Raw genomic sequence first — 26,169 nt, 5'->3', positions numbered from 1 at the left:
TATGGGTTTTTAAGCTTTTTTTGCACTTTCGCGCATAAGTAGATCAAACTTGGTTTGTTTTGCACGAAACTAGGCAGACAACACTACTTGGTACATATTATTGTGTTGAGATTTTTAAAATTGAAAATCATAGTCATATGCTAGAAATTACGTGTTAAGTTTCGATTTTATGGGTTTTTAAGCTTTTTTGGCACTTTCGCGCATAAAGATGCTCAAACTTGGTTTGTTTTGCACGAAACTTGGCACACAATACTATTTAGTATATATTATTTTATTGAAGTGGTTAGAGTTGAAAAAATAGTCATATACTGGAAATTACGTGTTTAGTTGCGACATTATGGGTTTTTAAGCTTCTTTTGCACTTTCGAGCATAAAGTATTTCAATTTGTTAAGTTTTCCACGAAACTTGGCACACAACATTATTTGCTATATATTATTGTGTTGAAGTGTTAGAATTAAAATAATAGTCATATGCTAGAAATTAATTGTTAAGTTTCGATTTTATGGGTTTTTATGCTTTTTTGGGACTTTAACGCATAACGTAGCTCAAACTTGGTTTGTTTTACACAAAACTTGGCACACAACACTATTTGGTATATATTATTGTGTTTAAATGGTTAGAATTGCAAATAATAGACATGCGTTAGAAATTACGTGTTAAGTTGCGTTTTTATGGGCTTTTAATCTTTTTTGGCACTTTCGCGCATAAAGAATCTCAAACTTGGTTTTGTTTTGCAAGAAACTTGGCACACAACACTATTTGGAATATATTATTGTTTTGAAGTGGTTAGAATTGAATATCATAGTCATATGCTTGAAATTATGTGCTAAGTTACGACTTTATGGGTTTTTAAGCTTTTTTGGCACTTTAGAGCATAAAGTAGTTCAAACTTGGTATGTTTTCCACGAAACTTGGCATACAACATTATTTGGTATATTTTAGTGTGTTAAAGTGTTAGAATTGAAAATAATAGTCATATGATAGAAATTACTTGTTAAGTTGCGATTTTATGAGTTTTTATGCTTTTTTGGCACTTTCGTGCGTAAAGCATCTCAAACTTGGTTTGTTTTGCACGAAACTTGGCACACAACAGTGTTTGGCATATATTATTGTGCTGAATTGGTTAGAATTTAAAATCATAGTTATATGCTAGTAATTTTGTGCTAAGTTGCGATTTCGTGGGTTTTTAAGCTTTTTTGGAACTTTCGAGCATAAAGTCGCACAAACTTGGTTTGTTTTGCACGAAGCTTGGAACACAACACTATTTTGTATATATTATTGTGTTTAAGTGTTTTGCATTTAAAATCATAGTCATATGTTTGAAATTACGTGTTAAGTTGTGATTTTTTGGGTTTTTAAGCTTTTTTTGCACTTGCATGCAGACAGTAGATCAAAGTTGGTTTGTTTCACACGAAACTTGGCAGACAACACTATTTGGTATATATTATTGCGTTGAAATTGTTAGAATTGAAAATCATAGTCATATGCTAGAAATTACATGCTAAGTTTCGATTTGATGGGTTTTTATGCTTTTATGGCACTTTCGCGCATAAAGTACCTCAAACTTGGTTTGTTTTGCACGAAACTTGGCACACAACACGATTTGGTATATATTATTGTGTTGAAGTGGTTAGAATTGAAAATCATAGTCATATGCTTGAAATTACGTGCTAAGTTGCGATTTTATGGGTTTTTAAGCTTTTTTGGCACTTTCGCACTTAAAGTTGGTCAAACTTGGTTTGTTTTGCACGAAACATGGCACACAATACTATTTGGTATATATTATTGTGTTGAAGTGGTTAAAATTGATAAAAATAGTCATATGCTAGAAATTACTTCTTAATTTGCGACTTTATTGGTTTTTATGATTTTTTGGCATTTTCGAGCATAAAGTAGTTCAAACTTGGTTAGTTTTCCACGAAACTTGGCACACAACATTATTTGGTATATATTTTTGTGTTGAAGTGTTAGAATTGAAAATAATAGTCATATGATAGAAATTACTTGTTAAGTTACGATTTTATGGGTTTTTATGCTTTTTTGGGACTTTCGCGCATAATGTAGCTCAAACTTGGTTTGTTTTGCACGAAACTTGGCACACAACACTATTTGGTATATATTATTGTGTTGAAGTGGTTAGAATTTAAAATAATAGTCATATGCTAGAAATTACGTGTTAAGTTGCGATTTTTTAGGTTTTTATGCTTTTTTGGCACTTTCGCGCATAAAGTATCTCAAACTTGGTTTTGTTTTGCACGAAACTTGGGACACAATACTATTTGGTATATATTATTGTTTTGAAGTGGTTAGAATTGAATATCATAGTCATATGCTAGAAATTACGTGCTATGTTGCAATTTAATGGGTTTTTAAGCTTTTTATCCACTTTCGCGCATAAAGTTGCTCAGACTTGGTTTGTTTTGCACCAAACTTGGCACACAACACTATTTTGTAAATATTATTGTGTTGAAGTGGTTAGAATTTAAAATCATAGTCATATGCTTGAAATTACGTGCTAAGTTGCGATTTTATGGGTTTTTAAGCTATTTTGGCACTTTCGCGCATAAAGTAGAAAAACAAAAATTGCATTTTCATTATGGTATTACAGAAAGACACGTACTTAAATATATCTGTATCGCCAGAAAAGCCAAAGGGTCAACAAGTCATGTTTTACTACAATTACTTGAAATGCGTTTAGATAACATACTTGTTCGATTGGGTATGACTCCAACTATTCCTTCAGCCCGCCAATTAGTTAACCATAGACATATTTTAGTTAATGGCCGTATAGTAGATATACCAAGTTATCGTTGCAAAACTCAAGATACTATTAAGTCCAAGGATGAAGAAAAATCCAGAGTTCTAATTCAAAATTTTCTTAATTCATCCCCCCGGGAGGAATTGCCCAAACATTTGACTCTTCAACCATTCCCGTATAAAGGATTAGTCAATCAAATAATAGATAATAAGTGGGTGGGTTTGAAAATAAATGAATTACTAGTGGTAGAATATTAATCTCGTCAGACCTAGCCCTAAAAAAATCCGAAGCAAGGGGTTTGGACAATTTGGCTCCTTTCTTCCGACAAAGTAAAATGACTTAAGGTTTAAAGTCGGAGGTTTCATACATATTTCTCCCAATCATATATTCTATCCCATCGTGTACTTTCTTATTGATGTATCATAGTCCATTCTTGACAGTATTTTACGTACCACAGCAATTCGAAATCGAAGAAATATATAAAAAATAGAAATAGAAGGAAGGATCTAACTCTTATCTTCTAATAAGAGTATTTCTTGTTGTTTTTTTTTGTTACAGTTAGGAATGTTGGCAAATTTAATTAGGTTTTAGGTGAAAATATGGAAAGAGAGGGATTCGAACCCTCGGTAAACAAAAGCCTACATAGCCGTTCTAATGCTACACCTTCAACCACTCGTCCATCTCTCCTACACACTGATTATGACTCAGAAACTGAAAGAAATTGCTAGCCTTGCCTATGTTCATATTTCTATTACTATATCTACTATTCTCTACTATTCGATTTTGGTTTGGCTAGGTACGACTACGACCAACCCACCAATACTATAAACTAATAGTTAATAGTATAACGATATAGTAATAGACAATTTTTTCTAAAAATTGTTTTTCTCGCAAGTCTTTTCTTGTGAACGAATCCAATAAATAAGAAATAGTTGTATAAGTCGTAGTAGAAAATATATATCTTTATTGAAATTTTCGGAAATGAAACCTTCTTTATGTTATTTTGTACTGTACAAACCCTTTGTTTGTGTAATCATTTTCCTATAAGGGGGTACGAGAAGAATTTTAGAATGGATTGATACCTATGCCTAGATCGAGGATAAATGGAAATTTTATTGATAAGACTTTTTCAATTGTGGCCAATATCTTATTACGAATAATTTCGACAACTTCAGGAGAAAAAGAGGCATTTACTTATTACAGAGATAGAAAGAACAAAAATTCTTATTTCCATATTATTGAAATAAAATAAACCTATGTTTGTTGAAGGCGAATTTTCGAAATAGAACAATCCCTTCTGACGTGTATCCCCGATTGATGCAACCTCAGATACTATGTTTCAGTTATCGATTTTAGTATTGAGCGAAAGGCGTAACCTTTGTGTTTTGTATTACAGGTCAATCCTACTTCCTAGTAATATAGTACCAATAGGCGGCATAGGGGAAGAAACACTACACTTAGCAATCAACAACACGAAAGCTTTGTTAAAAATTACTTACCTACTCCCTTTCTTTTCGTATCTTATCTGGATTGGGACTAACAAGAATGGTTGGGACAACAAACATCCATCTCGTTGTACTTTGGATACCCATAGAACCATCGAAGACTGTTGAAATGACTATTTCCCGGAAATTAGCAGGCGTTGAGGACAAAGGAATTGTTGGAGTTATCCTTTCTACTTAGTACGACGACACGCGATTCTAGTAAAAGCTCTTGCGCAAGAAGGTTGGCTAGAGATTTTTGTAAAAACACTAGCCCCGCTGAGTTCATAATGAGAATTTTTAACCTTTTTTGATTATTGCATGTATTTTTTATTTTCATTATGTATATTAAGGGAGGAGCCATATGAGGTGAAAATCTCATGTACGGTTCTGGAACGGAGATTCTTTGATTTGAATCGAATAACGACCGTAACGGATGTCAGCTCAATCCGAATGAAATTATGCGGAAGCTTTACAGAATTATTACGAAGCTATGCGACTAGAAATCGATCCCTACGATCGAAGTTTTATACTCTATAATATAGGCCTTATTCACACAAGTAATGGAGAACATACGAAAGCTTTAGAATATTATTTTAGGGTACTTGAACGAAACCCATTCTTACCACAAGCTTTTAATAATATGGCAGTGATGTATCATTACGTGTGGATATCTCCTCTATAGAAAGAAAAGGGAAGACAAAAACAAAATCTTCTAGTAAATACAAAAACAAGGCTCGCTACAAATGCATCGTCGAAACGATGATTTCTTTGAGCTGTAGCAAAGAAAGAAACTTCATACTATCATATTGATAGAAGTCAAAACATGCCTAGATACTTTTTTCTATGTCTAAGGATAAAAAAGGATCTAATTAATAGAGAGGAAGCACCGTAAAGATCAATTAATGAGGTTTTTGCCAATACATTAAGAAAAGAACTGCTTACTTATGTCTACATATAAAATAGAGAAAAGTTAGGAATTAACTTCTGTAATAGAGTCTATTCACTAAGACTAAGGTATTAAGCGGCAGTGTAGGATCAAATCCCACAGACAGTTTGTCTTTTCTTTATTACTTATGTTTATGAAGTAAAGTCTTTTTCAAAGATTCTATAGAACTTTCAATATGAAACCGAGATAGTTACCTTGCGGAAAATACGACGGCTAGAAGTAAATACCTATGCTTTTTTCTGTAGGTAGGAGAAAAGATAAAACTGAAAATGATTGTTAATTAAATCAAAAGGAAAGTTTGAAACTCATGTGATTAACCTCTTTTGGTTCCCCTGAACAGTGGTATATAGATCTATAATAAATCTCATTCAGTTTAGACACCAAAAGAATTCACTGCGGAGCCGTATGAGGTAGGAAACTCTCAAGTACGGTTCTAAGGGAAGGAATCGACCCACATATTCCTATTCCGACCGGGGAGAACAGGCCATTCAACAAGGGGATTCTGAAATTGTGGAGGCTTGGTTCGATTAAGCCGTTGAGTATTGCAAACAGGCTATAACACTTATTCTTGGAAATTATATTGAAGCGCATAATTGGTTAAAGATCATGGGGCGTTTCGAATAAAAGAAGAAAATTTTATTTTTATTTGTTTAAATTTTTTTCTCCTTTGTTTGAATTCATCTTGGTCCATTAGTCAAATAACATTCTTCGAGGAAGAACCAATCAAAGAATTTCATTATATTCTTTTTCGGATCGTTCTAGTTTGTTTGGTATTTCGTAGGGATAAAGAATACATATATAGAGTACAAAATCGATTTATTTATTTTCGTCTATTGGCTATTAATACAATACAAATACATACAAATACAAATAAATTACTATTTTAAATATCAAAAAAGAAAATATCTATTTTCTTTTATGATATTTTAAAAAAAAATCCAATTTGAATATATCCACTATATATATTAAATAATAAAATAAAAAAAGAATTCTAAATTTCAAAACAAAAAAGATTAATATTAATAAAAAATAATGAATTATGAATTATCTAGAATAATTAATTATTCTATGTAAAACATTAAGTAGCTCTATCTTTGTAATTCAGATAAGAATAGTCTAAATTGGACAAAAAAATCGTTTTTACCTTAATAAAAAAACCAAAAAGGTTTTCGAATCTCAAAAAAGGTCCGTTGAGCGTCGCGCGTCTATGCCATAATAGATCCGAACACTTGCCCTAGATCGACTTTCAGATCATAATTTCTCTAGTAAATAACTAAAAAAAAAAGAGAGATGGGAGATAGAAGTGAAAGAAAAAATTTCGAAATATATCTCAGCGGTTCACCAATTATTTGAATGTTGGCAGGTCTCTTTGTATGTCTTGTCCGGAAAGAGGAGGACTCAATGATTATTCGTTCGCCGGAACCGAAAGTAAGAATTTTTGTAGATAGGGATCTCGTAAAAACTTCGTTTGAAGAATGGGCCAGACCTGGTCATCTTTCAAGAGCAATAGTGAGGGCCCTGAAACTACTACATGGATCTGGAACCTACATGCTAATGCTCACGATTTCGATAGCCATACTAGTGATTTGGAGGAGATCTCCCGAAAAATTTTCAGTGCCCATTTTGGTCAACTCTTCATAATCTTTCTTTGGCAGAGGGGTATGTATTTCCAAGGTGCTCGTTTTTCGAATTATGAAGCATGGCTAAGCGATCCTACTCACATTGGACCTAGTGCCCAAGTAGTTTGGCCAATAGTGGGCCAAGAAATATTGTATGGTGATGTAGGGGGAGGTTTCCGAGGAATACAAATAACCTCCGGGTTTTTTCAGCTTTGGCGAGCATCTGGAATAACTAGTGAATTACAACTTTATTGTACCGCAATTGGCGCATTCGTCTTTGCAGCATCAATGCTTTTTGCTGGTTGGTTCCATTATCACAAAGCTGCTCCAAAATTGGCTTGGTTCCAAGATGTGGAATCTATGTTCAATCACCATTTAGCAGGACTACTAGGGCTTGGATCTCTTTCTTGGGCGTGGCATCAAGTCCATGTATCTTTACTAATTAATGAATTTCTAAATGCTGGGGTAGATCCTAAAGAGATACCGCTTCCTCATGAATTTATCTTTAATCTGGATCTTTTGGCTCAACTTTATCCGAGTTTTTCCGAAGGAGCAACTCCATTTTTCACTTTGAATTGGTCAAAATATGCAGACTTTCTTACTTTTCACGGAGGATTAGATCCAGTAACTAGGGGTCTATAGCTGACCGATATTGCACACCATCATTTAGCTATTGCAATTCTTTGCCTGATAGCGGGTCACATGTATAGAACGAACTAGGGTATTGGTCATGGTCTAAAAGATATTTTAGAGGCTCATAAAGGTCCATTTACAAGCCAGGGGCATAAAGGCATATATGAGATTTTAACAACGTCATGGCATGCTCAATTATCTCTTAACCTAGCTGTGTTAGGCTCTTTAACTATTGTTGTAGCTCACCATATGTATTCAATGCCCCCTTATCCATATCTAGCTACTGACTATGGTACCCAACTTTCATTGTTTACACATCACATGTGGATTGGTGGATTTCTTATAGTTGGTGTTGCTGCGCATGCGGCCATTTTTATGGTAAGAGACTATGATCCAACTACTCGATACAACGACCTATTAGATCGTGTTCTTAGACATCGCGATGCAATCATATCACATTTCAACTAGGCATGTATATTTCTAGGATTTCACAGTTTTGGTTTGTATATTCATAATGATACCATGAGCCCTTTAGGGCATCCTCAAGATATGTTTTCAGATAATGCTATACAATTACAACCCGTCTTCGCTCAATGGATACAAAACACCCATGCTTTAGTGCCTAGTACAACGGCTCCGGGTGCAACAACAAGTACCAGTTTGACTTGGGGGGTAGCGATTTAGTAGCGGTAGGTGGCAAAGTAGCTTTGTTACCCATTCCGTTAAGAACTGCAAATTTTTTGGTCCACCACATTCATGCTTTTACAATTCATGTGACGGTACTAATTCTTCTAAAAGGCGTTTTATTTGCTCGTAGCTCTCGTTTAATACCAGATAAAGCAAATCTTAGTAATATTCCATTTCAGCTGGAAAATGCAGTCAGATGTTTGGGGTAGTATAAGTGATCAAGCGGTGGTAACTCATATCACTGGAGGAAACTTTGCGCAAAGTTCTATTACTATTAATGGGTGGCTCCGGGATTTCTTATGGGCACAGGCATCTCAGGTAATTCAATCTTATGGTTCTTCATTATCTACATATGGTCTCTTTTTCCTAGGTGCTCATTTTGTATGGGCGTTTAGTTTAATGTTTTTATTTAGCGGTCAGGGTTATTGGCAAGAACTTATTAAATCCATCGTTTGGGCTCATAATAAATTAAAAGTTGCTCCTACTACTCAGCCTAGAGCCTTGAGCATTGTACAAGGACGCGCTGTAGGAGTAACCCATTACCTTCAGGGTGGAATTGCCACAACATGGGTATTCTTCTTAGCAAGAATTATTACGGTAGGATAATCGCTAGGTGGATTTGAAAGGCATTATTGCATTAAGATTTCAAGGTTTTAGCCAAGCCTTAGCTCAGGACCCCACTACTTGTCGTATTTGGTTTGGTATTGCTACCGCACATGACATCGAAAGTCATGATGATATTACTAAAGAACGTCTTTATGAGAATATTTTTGCTTCTCACTTTGGACAATTAGCAATCATTTTTCTATGGACTTCCAGAAATCTGTTTCATGTAGCGTGGCAAGGAAATTTTGAGTCATGGGTACAAAACCCTTTACACATAAGACCCATTGCTCATGCAATTTGGGATCCTCATTATGGTCAATCAGCTGTGGAAGCTTTTACTCAGGGGGGTGCTCTTCGTCCAGTGAATATCGCTTATTCCAGTGTTTATCAGTGGTGGCATACAATCGGTTTACGCACTATAGAAGATCTTTATACTGGAGCTCTTTTTCTATTATTTCTTTCTGTTATATCTTTACTAGGGGGTTGGTTACACCTACAACCGAAATGGAAACCACGCTTTTCGTGGTTCAAAAATGCCGAATCCCGTCTCAACCATCACTTGTCAGGACTCTTCATAGTAAGTTCCTTGGCTTGGACAGGGCATTTAGTTCATGTTGCTATTCCTGGAGCCAAGGGAGAGTCCGTCCGATGGAATAATTTCTTAGACGTATTACCACATCCGCAAGGATTAGGTCCACTTTTTACCGATTAGTGAAATGTTTATGCTCAAAACCCCGATTCAAGAAATTATTTATTTGGTACCTCCCAAGGATCGGGAACTGCCATTCTAACCCTTCTTGGGGGATTTCATCCACAAACGCAAAGTTTATGGCTAACTGATATTGCTCTTCATAATTTAGCTATTGCATTTATGTTTCTTGTTGCTGGTCATATGTATAGAACGAACTTTGGGATTGGGCACAGTATGAGAGATCTTTTAGAAGCACATACTTCTCCAGGGGGACGATTAGGACGCGGGCATAAGGGTCTTTATGATACAATCAACAATTCGATTCATTTTCAATTAGGACTTGCCTTAGCCTCTTTAGGTGTTATAACTTCCGTGGTAGCCCAACACATGTATTCTTTACCTGCTTATGCGTTCATTGCTCAAGACTTTACGACTCAAGCTGCGTTATATACGTATCATCAATACATTGCAGGGTTCATTATGACAGGAGATTTTGCTCATGGAGCTATATTTTCATTAGAGATTACAATCCGAAACAGAATAAAGATAATGTATTGGCAAGAATGTTAGACCATAAAGAAGCTATCATATCCCATTTAAGTTGGGCCAGTCTCTTTTTAGGTCTCCATACTTTGGGTATTTATGTTCATAATGATGTCATGCTTGCTTTTGGTACTCCAGAAAAACAAATTTTGATCGAACCTATATTTGCTTAATGGATACAATCCGCTCATGGTAAAACTTCGTATGGGTTCGACGTACTTTTATCCGCAACAAGCGGCCCGGCATTCAATGCCGGTCGAAGTATATGGTTGCCTGGCTGGTTAAATGCTGTTAATGAGAATAGTAATTCCTTATTCATTGGAAAACTTTGATGAAAATGTTCGTGATTGATCAAGATATGGAACGTTAGGAGATCATAACTAAAGGACCTAAGATACCCATGAAAAAGGACACTCAAGGAAATGTTGTACTAAAGTCCGAGTCCAAATATTCACAAACTGATTTGGAATGGGTTTCCAAAAAACTATAGGGCAATGTGAGTTTCCAAAAAACTAAATGGTACAGAGTTTAATCGAGTTTCTTCATGTACAAGTGCTAAAGAAATATGGGACAAGTTGGTTGTGACATACGAAGGAACAAGTCGAGTAAATGAAACAAAGATCAACATCCTTATGCATCAATACGAAATGTTTAAGATGAAAAAGGATGAGAATATAAATGAAATGTTTACTCGTTTTACTTTGATTAGTAACAATTTGAATTCTCTTGGCAAAACTTTTACTAATGCAGAAAAAGTCCAGAAAGTCTTGAGGTGTCTTCCAAGATCCAAATGGGGTCCAAAAGTCACCGCCATTGAGGAAGCTTAAGACTTGAGAGTTCTATCACTTGACGATCTCCTTGGAAAACTCACAACTCATGAACTTACCCTACATGATGATGGAGAAAATGATGTAATACCTTCCATGAAAAATCTTGCTTTAAAAGCTAAGAAACGTCATGAATCTTCAAGTGATGATGAAGAAAGCAATGATGAAGAAGATCCATTTGCATTGATTACAAAAGGTCTTGAAGGAATTATGAAGATGCGAAAAAGATTTAAGAAATTTAAATCCAGAAATAAAGGTAAGTCTTGTAACTTTAATTCAAACTTTAAGACTAACAAACTTGCGTGTTTTGAGTGTGGATCTACAGATTATATTGTAAAGGACTGTCCTAAGAAGAAAAGGGAATCCTACAAAAAGAACGAGAAGAAACAAGCTATGGTTGCAACTTGGAGTGATTCTGAAGGATCATCCGAATCTGAAAGTGAAGATGGACAAGCTCATGTATGTCTTATGGCTAATAATGATGATGACATAGATCAAAACCATAAGGAGGTACGTGACTATCTTAACACCTGCACAAAAGATGAATTAGTTACAACTCTCCTTAATATGTTTCAAATTGAAAAGATTTTAAAAGATGAGAAAGATACCTTACAGGATAGAATACGTCATTATGCTGAAGGTTATGAAGAAATCTTAAATTAAAATGACTTGCTAAAAGCTGAAACAATTAAACTTGAAAAGACTGTCAAGATCTTGAAAGAATAGAATCTCAGCCAGACTAAACAGCTTATTGACCTTAAGAATGAGAATAATGATCTTGAAGCCAGGCTCAAATCCTTGAAACATGAGTCTAATAAAAATCTACAAGCATTAACCAAGCTAAATGAATTTGAATCAAAATTCACTAAAATGCTTACACATCAAAAACCATCTAGTGATAAACGTGGTAATGGTCATAATAATGTTACACATAACTATAAGAGTAAAACCACATTTCTGAAAAGTGTATATAAATATAAACGTACACCTACTTGCACCTTTTGTTGCAAAGGACATATTAGACTTGCATGTCCATACAGACGTAAGGAAAATTATATTATCAAGAATTCCTTTCCTCTTGAATTGCGTGGACAGATAAAGCAAATATGGGTTCCTAAAGGGACAAGATCACCCAACATGGTCTATCCCAAATATGGTTCCAAATTTGTCACATGGATAGCCAAGTAAGGTTGAGAAAGATTATTTTTTGTTTTGTAGGATAAACAAAAGTGGATTCTAGATAGTGGATGCTCGAGGCATATGAGTGGTAAAATCTCTTTATTTTCTGAAATTAAGGAAAGATGCAATGGCTCAATCATCCTAGGAGATAAAGGTAAATGCAAATTTTAGGCGTTGGTAAAATTGGTAAGAATCCATCTAAAACTATTGACAATGTTTATTTAGTTGAAGGTCTAAAATTTAATTTGGTAAGTGTGTCTCAACTATGTGATAAAGGTAATGAAGTAATATTTGATAAACAAAAATGTGTTGTTAAAAATCCTAATACCGGAGATACTTTCATTACTTCCCTTAGAAATGATAATGTTTATGCCTTGCATACTAACGAAATTGCAGCTCAGAACTTCAGGTGCTTGAAAGCTATTACAGATAATCCCAAACTATGGCATAGACGTCTTGGTCACATCAATACTCACACCATGCAAAAGTTGGTAAGTAAAGATCTAGTTAAGGGACTTCCAGCTCTTGACTATAAACAAAGTCCTATTTGTGACACATGCATTAAAGGTAAACAAGTAAGAAGTTCATTCAAACCGAAGAAAATGGTAAGTACATCAAGACCATGTGAACTCTTACATATTGATTTATGTGGACCAACGCGTGTATGGAGCATAAGAGGTAAATCTTACATCTTAGTTACAGTTGATGATTATTCTAGATTTACGTGGGTTGATTTTTTGAAGGATAAAAGTGAAGCCTTGAAACCGTTCTCAAGACGTCGTAAAGAGATGCAAACTCAACTAAACCTTCCAATAGTCTCGATTAGAAGTGACCATGGGAGAGAGTTTTATCAACTAGGCTTTGACTCCTTTTGTGAAAAATATGGAATATCCCATAACTTTTCAGCTCCTAGGACACCCCAACAAAACGGTGTGGTTGAAAGGAAAAATCGAACCTTAGAAGAAATGGCTACGACAATGCTTATTGAAAATGGATTAGCTAAACACTATTGGGCTGAGGCTGTTAACACAACTAATTATGTTTTAAATAGATGCCTTATAAGACCCATACTTAAGAAAACTCCCTATGAGTTATTCAAAGGAAGAAAACCGAATATAGCATACCTTAGACCATTTGGTTGCAAATGTAATTCATAATAATGGTAAAGATAATTTAGGTAAATTTGATGCTAGAAGTGATGAAGGTATATTTCTTGGATACTCACTAAATAATAAAGCTTATAGAGTGTTGAACAAGCGTACAAATATAGTTGAAGAAAGTATACATGTTGTTTTTGATGAATCCGACAATGGAACATTAAATGAAGGATTTAAAGAGTTAAACCTTAATAAACACTTTAATGATTTGAGTGATGAAGAATTGGATGTTAATGATATTAGTGCAGTTAAAATGAATAACATGCAGGATACCATACAAAATATTGATGATGAAGGAAAACAGATTGTAAACATTAAAGACTCACAGTCTGATCTTGAGACCCTATCTCAAGAACTTGAGATAGTTCCTAAACATACTGCTTTCGATACACCAATTAGAAACTTCTCAAATGAAGTAAGTACAAGTTCTTTGAATGAAAACACACCATCCATACTACGAAGAAGAATTAGAATGTCATCTCAACATCCTCTAGAAAACATTATAAGTGATCTAAAGAAAGGTACGCAAACTCGATCCTCTCTTAAGAATCTATGTGCATTTTCTGCTTTTGTTTCTCTTGTAGAACCAAAGGATGTTAAAGAAGCATTACAAGAACCATAGTGGATCATTGCAATGCAAAATGAATTGAATGAATTCGAAAGGAACAAAGTTTGGGATCTAGTTGAAAGACCTCCAGATCGTACTATCATTGGAACTAGATGGGTCTTTCGTAATAAACTCAATGAGGATGGAGACATTGTAAGGAATAAAACAAGGCTGGTAGCTCAAGGATATAATCAAGAAGAAGGTATAGATTATGATGAAACTTTCGCACCTGTTGCAAGGCTAGAATCTATTCGTATTATGCTTGCTTTTGCTTCATACATGAATATTAAACTATATCAAATGGATGTTAAATGTGATTTCTTAAATGGATATTTGCAAGAAGAAGTATATCTTAAACAACCACCCAGCTTTGAAAATTCTGATCTACCTAATCATGTGTTCAAACTAAATAAAGCGCTATATGGCTTGAAACAAGCTCCAAGAGCTTGGTATGACAGATTTAGCTCACATCTACTTGAAAATGAATTTCAATGAGGTAAAATTGATAAAAAACTTTTCATTAAAACTAAAGGAAAAGATATTCTAGTTGTTCAAGTATATGTTGATGATATATTGTTTGGAGCTACTAGTGATTCTTTGTGCAAGGAATTTTCTGAGATTATGTGCAAGGAATTTGAAATGAGCATGATGGGAGACTTAACATTCTTTCTTGGACTACAAATAAAGCAAAAGAAAGATGGCATATTTATTTGTCAAAGTAAATATGTTAGAGATTTGTTAAAGAAGTACAATATGGATCAATGTAAAGATGTTAATACGCCTATGAGTGCAACACTAAGTCTAGACCAAGATATAAATGGTAAGAGTGTTAATCAAAAGACTTATAGAGGTATAATTGGTTCTTTATTGTATTTAACTGCTATTCGTCATGATATCATGTTTAGTGTTTGCTTATGTGCTCGTTTTCAAGCTAACCCAAAAGAATCTAACTTAACAGCAGTTAAGAGAATCTTTAGATATTTATATGGGACTAAAGACTTTGGTCTATGGTACCCTTGTTGTGGAAATTTTAGTTTGATTGGTTTTTCAGATGCTGATTATGCTGGATACAAGGTTGATAGAAAAAGCACCTCAGGATCGTGTCAATTCTTAGGAAATTCATTAATCTCATGGTATTCTAAAAAGCAAAATTCAGTTGCTTTATCTACAGCTGAAGCTGAATACATAGCTACAGGTGCATGTTGCTCTCAAATTTTATGGATTGCTCAACAACTTCGAGATCTTGGAATTGATTTCAAAGGTATACCAATAAAGTGTGATAATACAAGTGCGATTTGTATTACTAGGAATCCTGTACAACATTCACGTACAAAACACATTGAGGTACGTCACCATTTTATAAGAGATCATATTGAAAAAGGTAATATTTCTTTATCCTTTATATCTACTGAAAATCAGTTAGCGGATATATTTATAAAACCTTTAGGTGCTGATCGTTTTGCTTATATACGTATGGAAATTGGCATGCTAAATGATGTTGCATGAATTAAGGGGGAGTAATAACAAAGAGTAAAAGGGTTAAATATTAAACATTAAATGTTACTTAATACTAAGTATGTATTAAGGGGGAGCATTTGTATTTGCATGTTTGATTGTCAATATATGTGTATGTTTATGCATGAGTTTGAGAATTGAAAATTTAATTTCAATTTCTTAAAAATTATTTGTTCTATAAAAATGGGATTTATAATTGAATACCTTTAATCAATAAAGGATATTTTATTATTTTAAAACAAAAATTTTTTGTTTAAATTACTTATGGACGTCATCCATGCATTAAGATCTTGTTCATGACTTTGGTTCAAATCCAATTAATCTCATAATTGCATTTCCAAATCAAACACCTATTCACGTTATTGAACAACCGGTCAATTTACACACCTTTTGCATTCCCTGTATTGTCAAATCAACATTTATGGAAGTACAAATGCATTGTACTATACTCTTTTAATAGCGAGTGAAACGCATTTTTCATTCACTCACCACTACACTTTCTGATTTGTTTTTCAAACCGTCTCTTTCACCTTCCTTTTCAAGTCTTCAAAATCCTTTTCAATGGCACCCAAAAGAAAGATGAACAAATCTGGTACAAAATCCGAAAAAGGTGAATCATCCAAAACCCCTATCATTCACTCACCTTTGAACTCTTTAGACGTTCCAAAGCAGTGGTTTGAGAATCATACAGCGTATGGGAGATGTATTGATATTTTCATACAACGCTCACTTTCTTATGTTGATATTCTTGATTACAATTTCTTCTTATTTGAAGATCTTGAGATTATCTCTGCTTTTATTCAATCAACTCTTGGTATGTTGTTGAACCCTGGTTCTACTACTTATAATGCTCTTGTGAAAGTCTTTTATTCAAACTTATCCTTTACTATGATTGATGGAAATCAGGCCTTAAGAAGTTTTTGTCAAAGGACAAGAGATTATTATTTCTAAAACCCTAATGAATGATCTGTTAAAATTCTCACATGATGCTGATGATAAAACCCCTAACATTCTGGCTTAACAAAATGCTAAGGACATGTTTATTCTTGAATCCTATTCTGATTTCTAAACAACTAACCCTCAATGCCTTGAATTTATGTGGTAAATTACTACATTATATTCTTGTTAGAACTTTCTTCTCACGAAACTCTTCATGTGAATTAGTTACAGATGCCCATCAAATATTGATGTGGAAAATTGCCTCTTTTAAGAATATTAATTTTGTTTCTATTATTTTCTCTACAATGTGATTTTGCAGTTCTCATACTCGCAATTGTTCTCTTCCTTATGCTAACCTATTGACATTGATCTTCAATCATTTTAATCTACTCTCTAATTCAGAGGAAGTGGATTACTCTGGTCCTCTATCTCTGTCAAGTGAAATTCTCCCTCCTCTTGGTATTTTTAAAATCCATGGCAAGTATGAGTTATACTCACATTTGTCTTCAACTGACAAAGAGGATCTACAAAAGATTCATGGTAAGCGGCTTTCACGTCTTGAACCTCACATTAAAGAACACACCACTTTTTCTCGACTCCAGTCTCTTGACTTTGAAGTTGGTGAAATGAAATCTTCCTTACTTGATTTGCATGATAAGGTGTCTACTGACTTTTATGTTAGACACATTTATGAAAGAAATGAAAGGTATGGTAGTTGAAGATGTGGTGGTGGAAGAAGAAGTTGATGAGGGTGTTGCTGCTATGCCACAAGATGATGTTGTCATGGAGGAGACAAAGGAGAAGAAAGAAGAAAAAGAGAAGAAAGCTGATGAGGAACAAACAGACAAGGAAATGGAAATTCCCATTGCTGTTGATACCACCCCAATCCAAACCATTCCTCCAACCGTTGATGAAATCACTTCACCTGGTAAACCAAAACCTTCCAAGAAAAGGAAGACAAGGTCTAGGAAGTAATCTTAATTGTTGATGGATGATAAACAATTTTTTATTTCGGCAAACAATGTTTTTATTAACAATCCCAACATTTTCCTCTCCTTGTTTACTTTTTGATGAAAGTCAAAAAGGGGGAGATAATATGTAAATATTTAGCTAGAGATTTATATTTATTTTTAGATGCTCTGATTTAGTGATTTATTAATGAATGGAGAGTTTGCTTGCTCTGATTTATCGTTGAATTGTTTTGTTTATTGCTAAATGCATTCATTCAACATTCATGCTTGGGGGAGATATGAAAATTTTCGTAGGAAAATTTGTGAAAATATAGATATAAAATTTGATAGTTGCTGATTATTGATTATTGTTAATGTTCATAATGTCATAATGTTTGATAATCATGTTTTTAATATTAAAGCACTGATATGATGCTACATTACAATATTGATTATTACATTTGCATGTATTGTGATTGGATATTTGTTTGCATGATAATGAAAATTGAAAATTCATTGATTTATACTATTCTGTTTTTATATTGTTCTTATTTGAAACTGTTTTCAAAATCTTGAAGAACATTCTGATTGATGATAAAGTCTTAAAATATTCTGTTTAAAGATATATTGTTTATTCTTATCATATTTTCAATTCATATTAACTTAGAAATATGATTTAGGAAAATATGGTTTTGACTTTCATCAAGGGGGAGATTGAAGACTCAACTCTCTTAAATAATGATAAGGGGAAATTAAAGACTCAATTTTCTTAAATGATGATAATTCAAAACACATATTGATTAAACAAATAAATTAAGTAATTACATTTAGTTGTTTAAGTAAGTCTAAAATCATATTTGATATACATTTGATAAGTAATATATATATTAAAGTTCGAAGATATTGGAATATTCTTAAAGAATTTAAGTTTATCTTAAAGTTGATTTTATAAGTCTTGAAATACGCTTCAAAGTCTTGAAGATAATTACGCTTATAATCAGGTTAATTTCGTAATTATATTTGAAATATTTTAATAGGTCAAGGTTCATTAAAATTAGCTTTGATATTATTTGAAATTAAGTTTGAATATTTTATTACACATTTCTTATTATTAGTTCAAATTTTGTATATTTAAACTTGAATTTAAATATGTGCTTAAATTAATTTGATGATTAAATATAGTACAAGGTAAACATGTTTTGTTAATTATAGTACACGTCTATATTTGATGTTAAATTAGTTGTTATGCAAATTATTGAGTTTTCTATTAATAAGATGATATTTGAATTAACACTAAAAATAGAAAATGACTATTTGAATTAATACTAAAAATAGGAATTAATTTGAATGATTATTTAAACGTTGATAAATCTGGTTTGTGTTTAGTTTTCAATATCTTGCATGAGTACTAACGTGGCAGCATAGCATTGGATATTAAAGACAAATTACAAGTACAATGACGAAATTATTTTAGCTGTCCGTACACGTCAGTTTGAAGTTAAGCTCAAGATCTTGAGGACAGGCGCAGAATGACCAGTTCAACAGAAAATAACGGAAATGAGTCTTCTGGTTTTTGTAAATGTGTTGAGGCTTCATTTCAGAATTAAGGATACATCTCTATGCACCTCTTCTTATAATTTTCTCTCTTTAGAAATTATCTAAGTGTTTAAAGAGTTGTAATTCTTAGTTCATCTAACTCTTACAATTGTAATAGCCCAAACTCTTGAGATAAGTTTCCAGACAAAATTTTAAATAGCCCAAACTCTCTATTCACTCCCGCCCCCCACCCCTAGAGAGTATTCAACCTCGTATTAACTTTAAGCACACAATAATATTTGGTATATATTATTGTGTTGAAGTGATTATAATTGAAAATAATAGTCCTCTGATAGAAATTACGTGCTAAGTTGCGATTTTATGGGTTTTTAAACTTTTTTGGCACTTTCTCGCATAAAGTAGCTCAAACATGGTTTGTTTTGCACGAAACTTGGCACACAACACTATTTGGTACATATTATTGTGTTGAAGTGGTTAGAATAGAATGTAATAGTCCTATGATAGAAATTACGTGTTTTTTTGCGATTTTATGGGTTTTTTAGCTTTTTTGGCATTTTCGCGCTTAAAGTAGCTAAAACATGGTTTGTTTTGCACGAAACTTGGCACACAAAACTATTTGGCATATATTATTGTGTTGAAGTAGTTATAATTGAAAATCATAGTCATATGCCTTAAATTACGTGCTAAGTTGCGATTTTATGGGTTTCTAAGCTTTTTTAGCAATTTCGCGCATAAAGTAGCACAAACTTGGTTTGTTTTGCACGAAACATGGCACACAACACTATTTCGTATATATTATTGTGTTGAAGTGGTAAGAATAGAAAATCATAGTCATATGCTAGAAATTACGTGCTAAGTTGCAATTTTATGGGTTTTTAAGCTTTTTTGGCACTTTCGCGCATAAAGTAACTCAAACTTGATTCGTTTTGCACGAAACTAAGCACACAACATTATTTGGTATATATTATTGTGTTGAAGTGGTTAGAAATGAAAACCATAGTCATATGCTTGAAATTATGTGTTAAGTTGCTATTTTATGGGTTTTTTAAGCTTTCTTAGCACTTTCGTGCATAAAATAGCTCAAATTTGGTTTGTTTTGCACGAAACTTGGCACACAACACTATTTGGTATACATTATTGTGTTGAAGAGGTTAGAATAGAAACTAATAGTCCTATGATAGAAATTACGTGTTTTGTTGCAATTTTATGGGTTTGTAAGCTTTTTTGGCACTTTCGTGCATAAAATAGCTCAAACTTGGTTTGTTTTGCACGAAGCTTGGCACACAACACTATTTGGTATATTTTATTGTGTTGAAGTGGTTAGAATTGAAAATCATAGTGATATGCTTGAAATTATGTACTATGTTGCGATTTTATGGGTTTTTATGCTTTCTTAGCACTTTCGCGCATAAAGTAGCTCAAACTTGGTTTGTTTTGCACGAAACTTGGCACACAACACTATTTGGTATATATTATTGTGTTCAAGTGGTTAGAATAGAAATAAATAGTCTTATGATAGAAATTACGTGTTTTGTTGAGATTTTATGGGTTTTGAATCTTTTTTGGCACTTTCGCGCATAAAGTAGCTCAAACTTGGTTTGTTTTGCACGAAACTTGGCCCGCAACACTATTTGGTTTATATTATTTTGTTGAAGTTGTTATATTTGTAAATCATAGTCATGTTCTTAGTATCATTAGGCAGATTGCGATTTTATGGTTTTTTAAGCTCTTTTGGCTCTTTCGTGCATAAAGAGTAGCTCAAACTTGGTTTGTTTTGGACGAAACTTGGCACGCAACACTATTTGGTAAATGTTATTGTGTTGAAGCGGTAAGAATTTAAAATCATAGTTATATGCATGAAATTATGTGCTAAGTCGCGATTTTATGGGTTTTAAGCTATTTTGGCACTTTCGCGCATAAAGTAGCTCAAACTTTGTTTGTTTTGCACGAAACTTGGCACATAATACTATTTGCTATATGTTATTGTCTTGAAGTGGTTAGAATTGGAAATAATAGTCCTATACTAGCAAATACTTGTCAAGTTACGATTTTATGCGTTTTTAAGCTTCTTTTGCATTTTCGCGCATAATGTAGATCAAACTTGGTTTGTTTTGCACGACACCTGGCACACAACACTATTTGGTATGAATTTTTGTGTTGAAGTGGTTATAATTGTAAATCATAGTGATATGCTTGAAATTACGTGCTAAGTTGCGATTTTATGGGTTTTTAAGGTTTTTTGGCACTTTCGCGCATAAAGTCGCTCAAACCTTGTTCGTTTTGCACGAAACTAAGCACACAACACTATTCGGTATATATTATTGTGTTGAAGTAGTTAGAATTGAAAATCATAGTCATATGCTTGAAATTACGTGTTAAGTTGCGATTTTATGGGTTTTTAAGCTTTCTTAGCACTTTCGCGCATAAAATTGCTCAAACTTGGTTTGTTTTGCACGCAACATGGCACACAACACTATTTGTTATATATTATTGTGTTGATGTGGTTAGAATAGAAAATAATAGTCCTATGATAGAAATTACGTGTTTTGTTCCGATTTTTTGTCTTTTGAAACTTTTTTGGCACTTTCGCGCATAAAGTAGCTTAAACTTACTATGTTTTGCACAAAACTTGGCACACAACACTAATTGGTATATATTATTATGTTGAAGTGGATAGAATTGAAAATCATAGTCATATGCAAGAAATAACGTGTTAAATTGCGATTTGAAGGGTTTTTATGTTTTTTTGGCACTTTCGCGCATAAAGTAGCTTAAACTTGGTTTGTTTTGCACGAGATTTGGCACACAACACTATTTGGTTTATATTATTGTGTTGAATTTGTTAGAATTTTAAATCATATTCATGTTCTTAATATCAATTGGTAGATTACGATTTTATGGTTTTTTTAATATCTTTTGGCTCTTTTGTGCATAAAGTAGCTCAAACTTGGTGTGTTTTACACGAAACATGGCACGCAACACTATTTGGTAAATATTATTGTGTTGAAGTGGTAAGAATTTAAAATCAATGTTATATGCTTGAAATTATGTACTAAGTTGCGATTTTATGGGTTTTTAAGCTATTTTGGCACTTTCGCGCATAAAGTAGCTCAAACTTTGTTTGTTTTAGCACGAAACTTGGCACACAATACTATTTGCTATATATTATTGACTTGAAGTGGTTAGAATTGGAAATAATAGTCCTATAATAGAAATTACTTGTCAAGTTACGATTTTATGGGTTTTTAAGCTTTTTTGGCACTTTCGCGCATAAGGTAGATCAAACTTGGTTTGTTTTGAACGAAACATGGCACACAACACTATTTGGTGTATATTTTTGTGTCGAAGTGGCTAGAATTTTAAATCATAGTCATATGCTTGAAATTACGTGCTAAGTTGCGATTTTATGGGTTTTTAAGGTTTTTTGGCACTTTCGCGCATAAAATTGCTCAAACTTAATATGTTTTGCACGAAACATGGTAAACTACACTATTTTGTATACATTATTGTGTTGAAGTGGTTTGAATAGAGACTAATAGTCCTATGATATAAATTACGTGTTTTGTTGCGATTTATGGGTTTGTATGCTTTTTTGGCACTTTCGTGCATAAAATAGCTCAAACTGGGTTTGTTTTGCACGAAACATGGCACAAAACACTATTTGGTATATATCATTGTGTTGAAGTTGTTAGAATTGAAAATCATAGTCATATGCTTAAAGTTACGTGCTATGTTGCGATTTAATGGGTATTTAAGCTTTCTTAGCACTATCGCGCATAAAGTAGCTCAAACTTGGTTTGCGTTGCACGAAACTTGGCACACAACACTATTTGTTATATATTATTGCATTGAAGTGGTTAGAATAGAAAATAATAGTCCTATGATAGAAATTACGTGTTGTGTTGCGATTTTTAGGGTTTTGAAACTTTTTTGGCACTTTCGCGCATAAAGTAGCTCATACTTGGTTTGTATTGCACGAAAGTTGGAAGACAACACTAATTGGTAAATATTATTATGTTGAAGTGGATAGAATTGAAAATCATAGTCATATGCGAGAAATAACGTGCGAAATTACGATTTTATGGGTTTTAAAGTTTTTTGGCTCTTTCGCGCATAAAGTAGCTTAAACTTGAAATGTTTTGCACGAAACTTGGCACACAACACTATTTGGTTTATATTATTGTGTTGAAGTTGTTAGAATTGTAAATCATAGTCATGTTCTTAATATCAATTGGTAGATTACGATTTTATGGTTTTATTAAATTCCTTTAGCTCTTTTGTGCATAAAGTAGCTCAAACTTGGTGTGTTTTACACGAAACTTGGTACGCAACACTATTTGGTAAATATTATTGTGTTGAAGTGGTAAGAATTAACAATCATAGTTATATGGTTAAAATTATGTGCTAAGTTGCGATTTTATGGGTTATTAAGCTATTCTGGCACTATCGCGCATAAAGTAGCTCAAACTTTGTTTGTTTTGCACGAAACTTGGCACACAATACTATTTGCTATATATTATTGTCTTTAAGTGGTTAGAATTGGAAATAATAGTCCTACACTAGAAATTACTTGTCAAGTTACGATTTTGTGGGTTTTAAAGCTTTTTTGGCACTTTCGCGCATATTGTAGCTCAAACTTGGTTTGTTTTGCACGAAACAAGGCACACAACACTATTTGGTATAATTTTTTTTGTTGAAGTGGTTAGAACTGTATATCATACTCATATTTTTAAGATTACTTCGTAAGTTGCGGTTTAAGGTTCTTTTATGCTTTTTTCCCACTTTCGCGCATAAAGTAGCTCAAACTTGGTTTATTTTGCACGAAACATGGCATACAACACTATTAGGTATATATTCTTGTGTTGTAGTGGTTAGAATTTAAAATAATAGTCATATTCTAGAAATTACGTGTTAAGTTACGGTTTTATGGCTTTTTAAGCTTTTATGGCACTTTCGCGCATAAAATAACTCAAACTTAGTTTGTTTTGCACGAAACATGGCACACAATACTATATTGTATAAATTATTTTGTTAAAGTGGTTAGAATTGTAATTAATAGTCATATTCTTATTATTAGTTGCGCTTTAAGGTTCTTTTAAGCTTTTTTGGCACTTTCGCGCATAAAGTAGCTCAAGCTTGGTTTATTTTGCACGAAACTTGGAACACAACACTATTTGGTATATATTATTGTTTTGAAGTGGTTATAATTTAAAATCATAGTTATATGCTAGAAATTACGTGCTAAGTTGCGATTTTATGGGTTTTTATGCTTTCTTGGCACTTTCGCGCATAAAGTAGCTTAAACTTGGTTGATTTCGCACGAAACTAAGCACACAACTCTATTTGGTATATATTATTGTGTTGAAGTGGTTAGAATTGAAAATCATAGTCATCAGCTTGAAATTACGTGCTAAGTTGCGATTTTATGGGTTTTTATGTTTTTTTGGCGCTTTCGCGCATAAAGTAGCTCAAACTGGGTTCGTTTTGCACGAAACTAAGCACATAACACTATTTGGTATATATTATTGTGTTGAAGTAATAAGAATTGAAAATCATTGTAATATGCTTGAAATTACGTGTTAAGTTGCGATTTTATATGTTTTTAAGCTTTCTTAGCACTTTCGCGCATAAAATAGCTCAAACTTGGTTTGTTTTGCACGAAATTTGGCACACAGCACTATTTGGTATACATTATTGTGTTGAAGAGGTTAGAATAGAAACTAGTAGTCCTATGATATAAATTACGTGTGTTGTTGCGATTTTATGGGTTTGTAAGCTTTTTTGGCACTTTCGTGCATAAAATAGCTCATACTTGGTTTGTTTTGCACGAAACTTGGCACACAACACTACTTTGTATATTTTATTGTGTTGAAGTGGTTAGAATTAAAAATCATAGTCATATGCTTGAAATTTTGTGCTATGTTGCGATTTTATGGGTTTTTAAGCTTTCTTAGCACTTTCGCACATAAAGTAGCTCAAACTTGGTTTGTTTTGCACGAAACATGGCACACAACACTATTTGGTATATATTATTGTGTTCAAGTGGTTAGAATAGAAAATAATAGTCCTATGATAGAAATTACGTGTTTTGTTGCGATTTTATGGGTTTTGAATCTTTTTTGGCATTTTCGCGCATAAAGTAGCTCAAACTTGTTTTGTTTTGCACGAAACTTGGCACGCAACACTATTGTGTTTATATTATTTTGTTGAAGTTGTTATATTTGTAAATCATAGTCATGTTCTTAGTATCAATTGGTAGATTGCGATTCTATGGTTTTTTAAGCTCTTTTGGCTCTTTCGTGCATAAAGAGTAGCTCAAACTTGGTTTGTTTTGGACGAAATTTGGCACGCAACACTATTTGGTGAATGTTATTTTGTTGAAGTGGTAAGAATTTAAAATCATAGTTATATGCTTGAAATTATGTGCTAAGTTTCGATTTTATGCGTTTTTAAGCTATTTTGGCACTTTCGTGCATAAAGTAGCTCAAACTGTGTTTGTTTTGCACGAAACTTGGCACATAATACTATTTGCTATATGTTATTGTCTTGAAGTGGTTAGAATTGGAAATAATAGTCCTATACTAGAAAATACTTGTCAAGTTACGATTTTAGGTGTTTTTAAGCTTTTTTCGCACTTTCGCGCATAATGTAGATCAAACTTGGTTTGTTTTGCACGACACCTGGCACACAACACTATTTAGTATAAATTTTTGTGTTGAAGTGGCTAGAATTGTACATCATAGTCATATGCTTGAAATTACGTGCTAAGTTGCAATTTTATGGGTTTTTAAGGTTTTTTGGCACTTTCGCGCATAAAATTGCTCAAACTTAATATGTTTTGCACGAAACATGGCACACTACACTATTTTGTATACATTATTGTGTTGAAGTGGTTTGAATAGAGACTAATAGTCCTATGATATAAATTACGTGTTTTGTTGCGATTTATGGGTTTGTATGCTTTTTTAGCACTTTCGTGCATAAAATAGCTCAAACTAGGTTTGTTTTGCACGAAACTTGGCAGACAACACTAATTGGTATATATTATTGTGTTGAAGTTGTTAGAATTGAAAATCATAGTCATATGCTTAAAATTACGTGCTATGTTGCGATTTTATGGATATTTAAGCTTTCTTAGCACTTTCGCGCATAAAGTAGCTCAAACTTGGTTTGCTTTACACGAAACTTGGCACACAACAATATTTGTTATATATTATTGGGTTGAAGTGGTTAGAATAGAAAATAATAGTCCTATGATAGAAATTACGTGTTTTGTTGCGATTTTAAGGGTTTTGAAACTTTTTTGGCACTTTCGCGCATAAAGTAGCTCATACTTGGTTTGTTTTGCACGAAACTTGGCAGACAACACTAATTGGTAAATATTATTATGTTAAAGTTGATAGAATTGAAAATCATAGTCATATGCGAGAAATAACGTGTTAAATTACGATTTTATGGGTTTTAAAGGTT

The 26,169-nt window shown here is 33.2% G+C and overlaps 4 pseudogenes; all 4 read left to right on the top strand.

Moving 5' to 3' along the window:
* LOC130818513 (photosystem I P700 chlorophyll a apoprotein A2-like) overlaps positions 1-3,487 on the top strand; it is a 31,548-nt pseudogene extending 28,061 nt beyond the window's left edge.
* Positions 3,488-4,143: 656 nt separating this feature from the next.
* Positions 4,144-4,377, top strand: LOC130818512 (uncharacterized; annotated as a pseudogene).
* A 2,031-nt stretch (positions 4,378-6,408) lies between these two features.
* On the top strand, positions 6,409-8,755 carry LOC130818787 (photosystem I P700 chlorophyll a apoprotein A1-like; annotated as a pseudogene).
* Positions 8,756-8,759: 4 nt separating this feature from the next.
* LOC130818511 (photosystem I P700 chlorophyll a apoprotein A2-like) lies at positions 8,760-10,300 on the top strand (annotated as a pseudogene).
* The last annotated feature ends 15,869 nt before the right edge of the window (positions 10,301-26,169 follow it).

This window comes from Amaranthus tricolor, chromosome 7 (genome assembly GCF_026212465.1).
Source record: "Amaranthus tricolor cultivar Red isolate AtriRed21 chromosome 7, ASM2621246v1, whole genome shotgun sequence".
Taxonomy (NCBI): Eukaryota; Viridiplantae; Streptophyta; class Magnoliopsida; order Caryophyllales; family Amaranthaceae; genus Amaranthus; species Amaranthus tricolor.
Note: the sequence above shows the minus strand (reverse complement) of the source record. Positions and strands in the feature narration are given on the sequence as shown.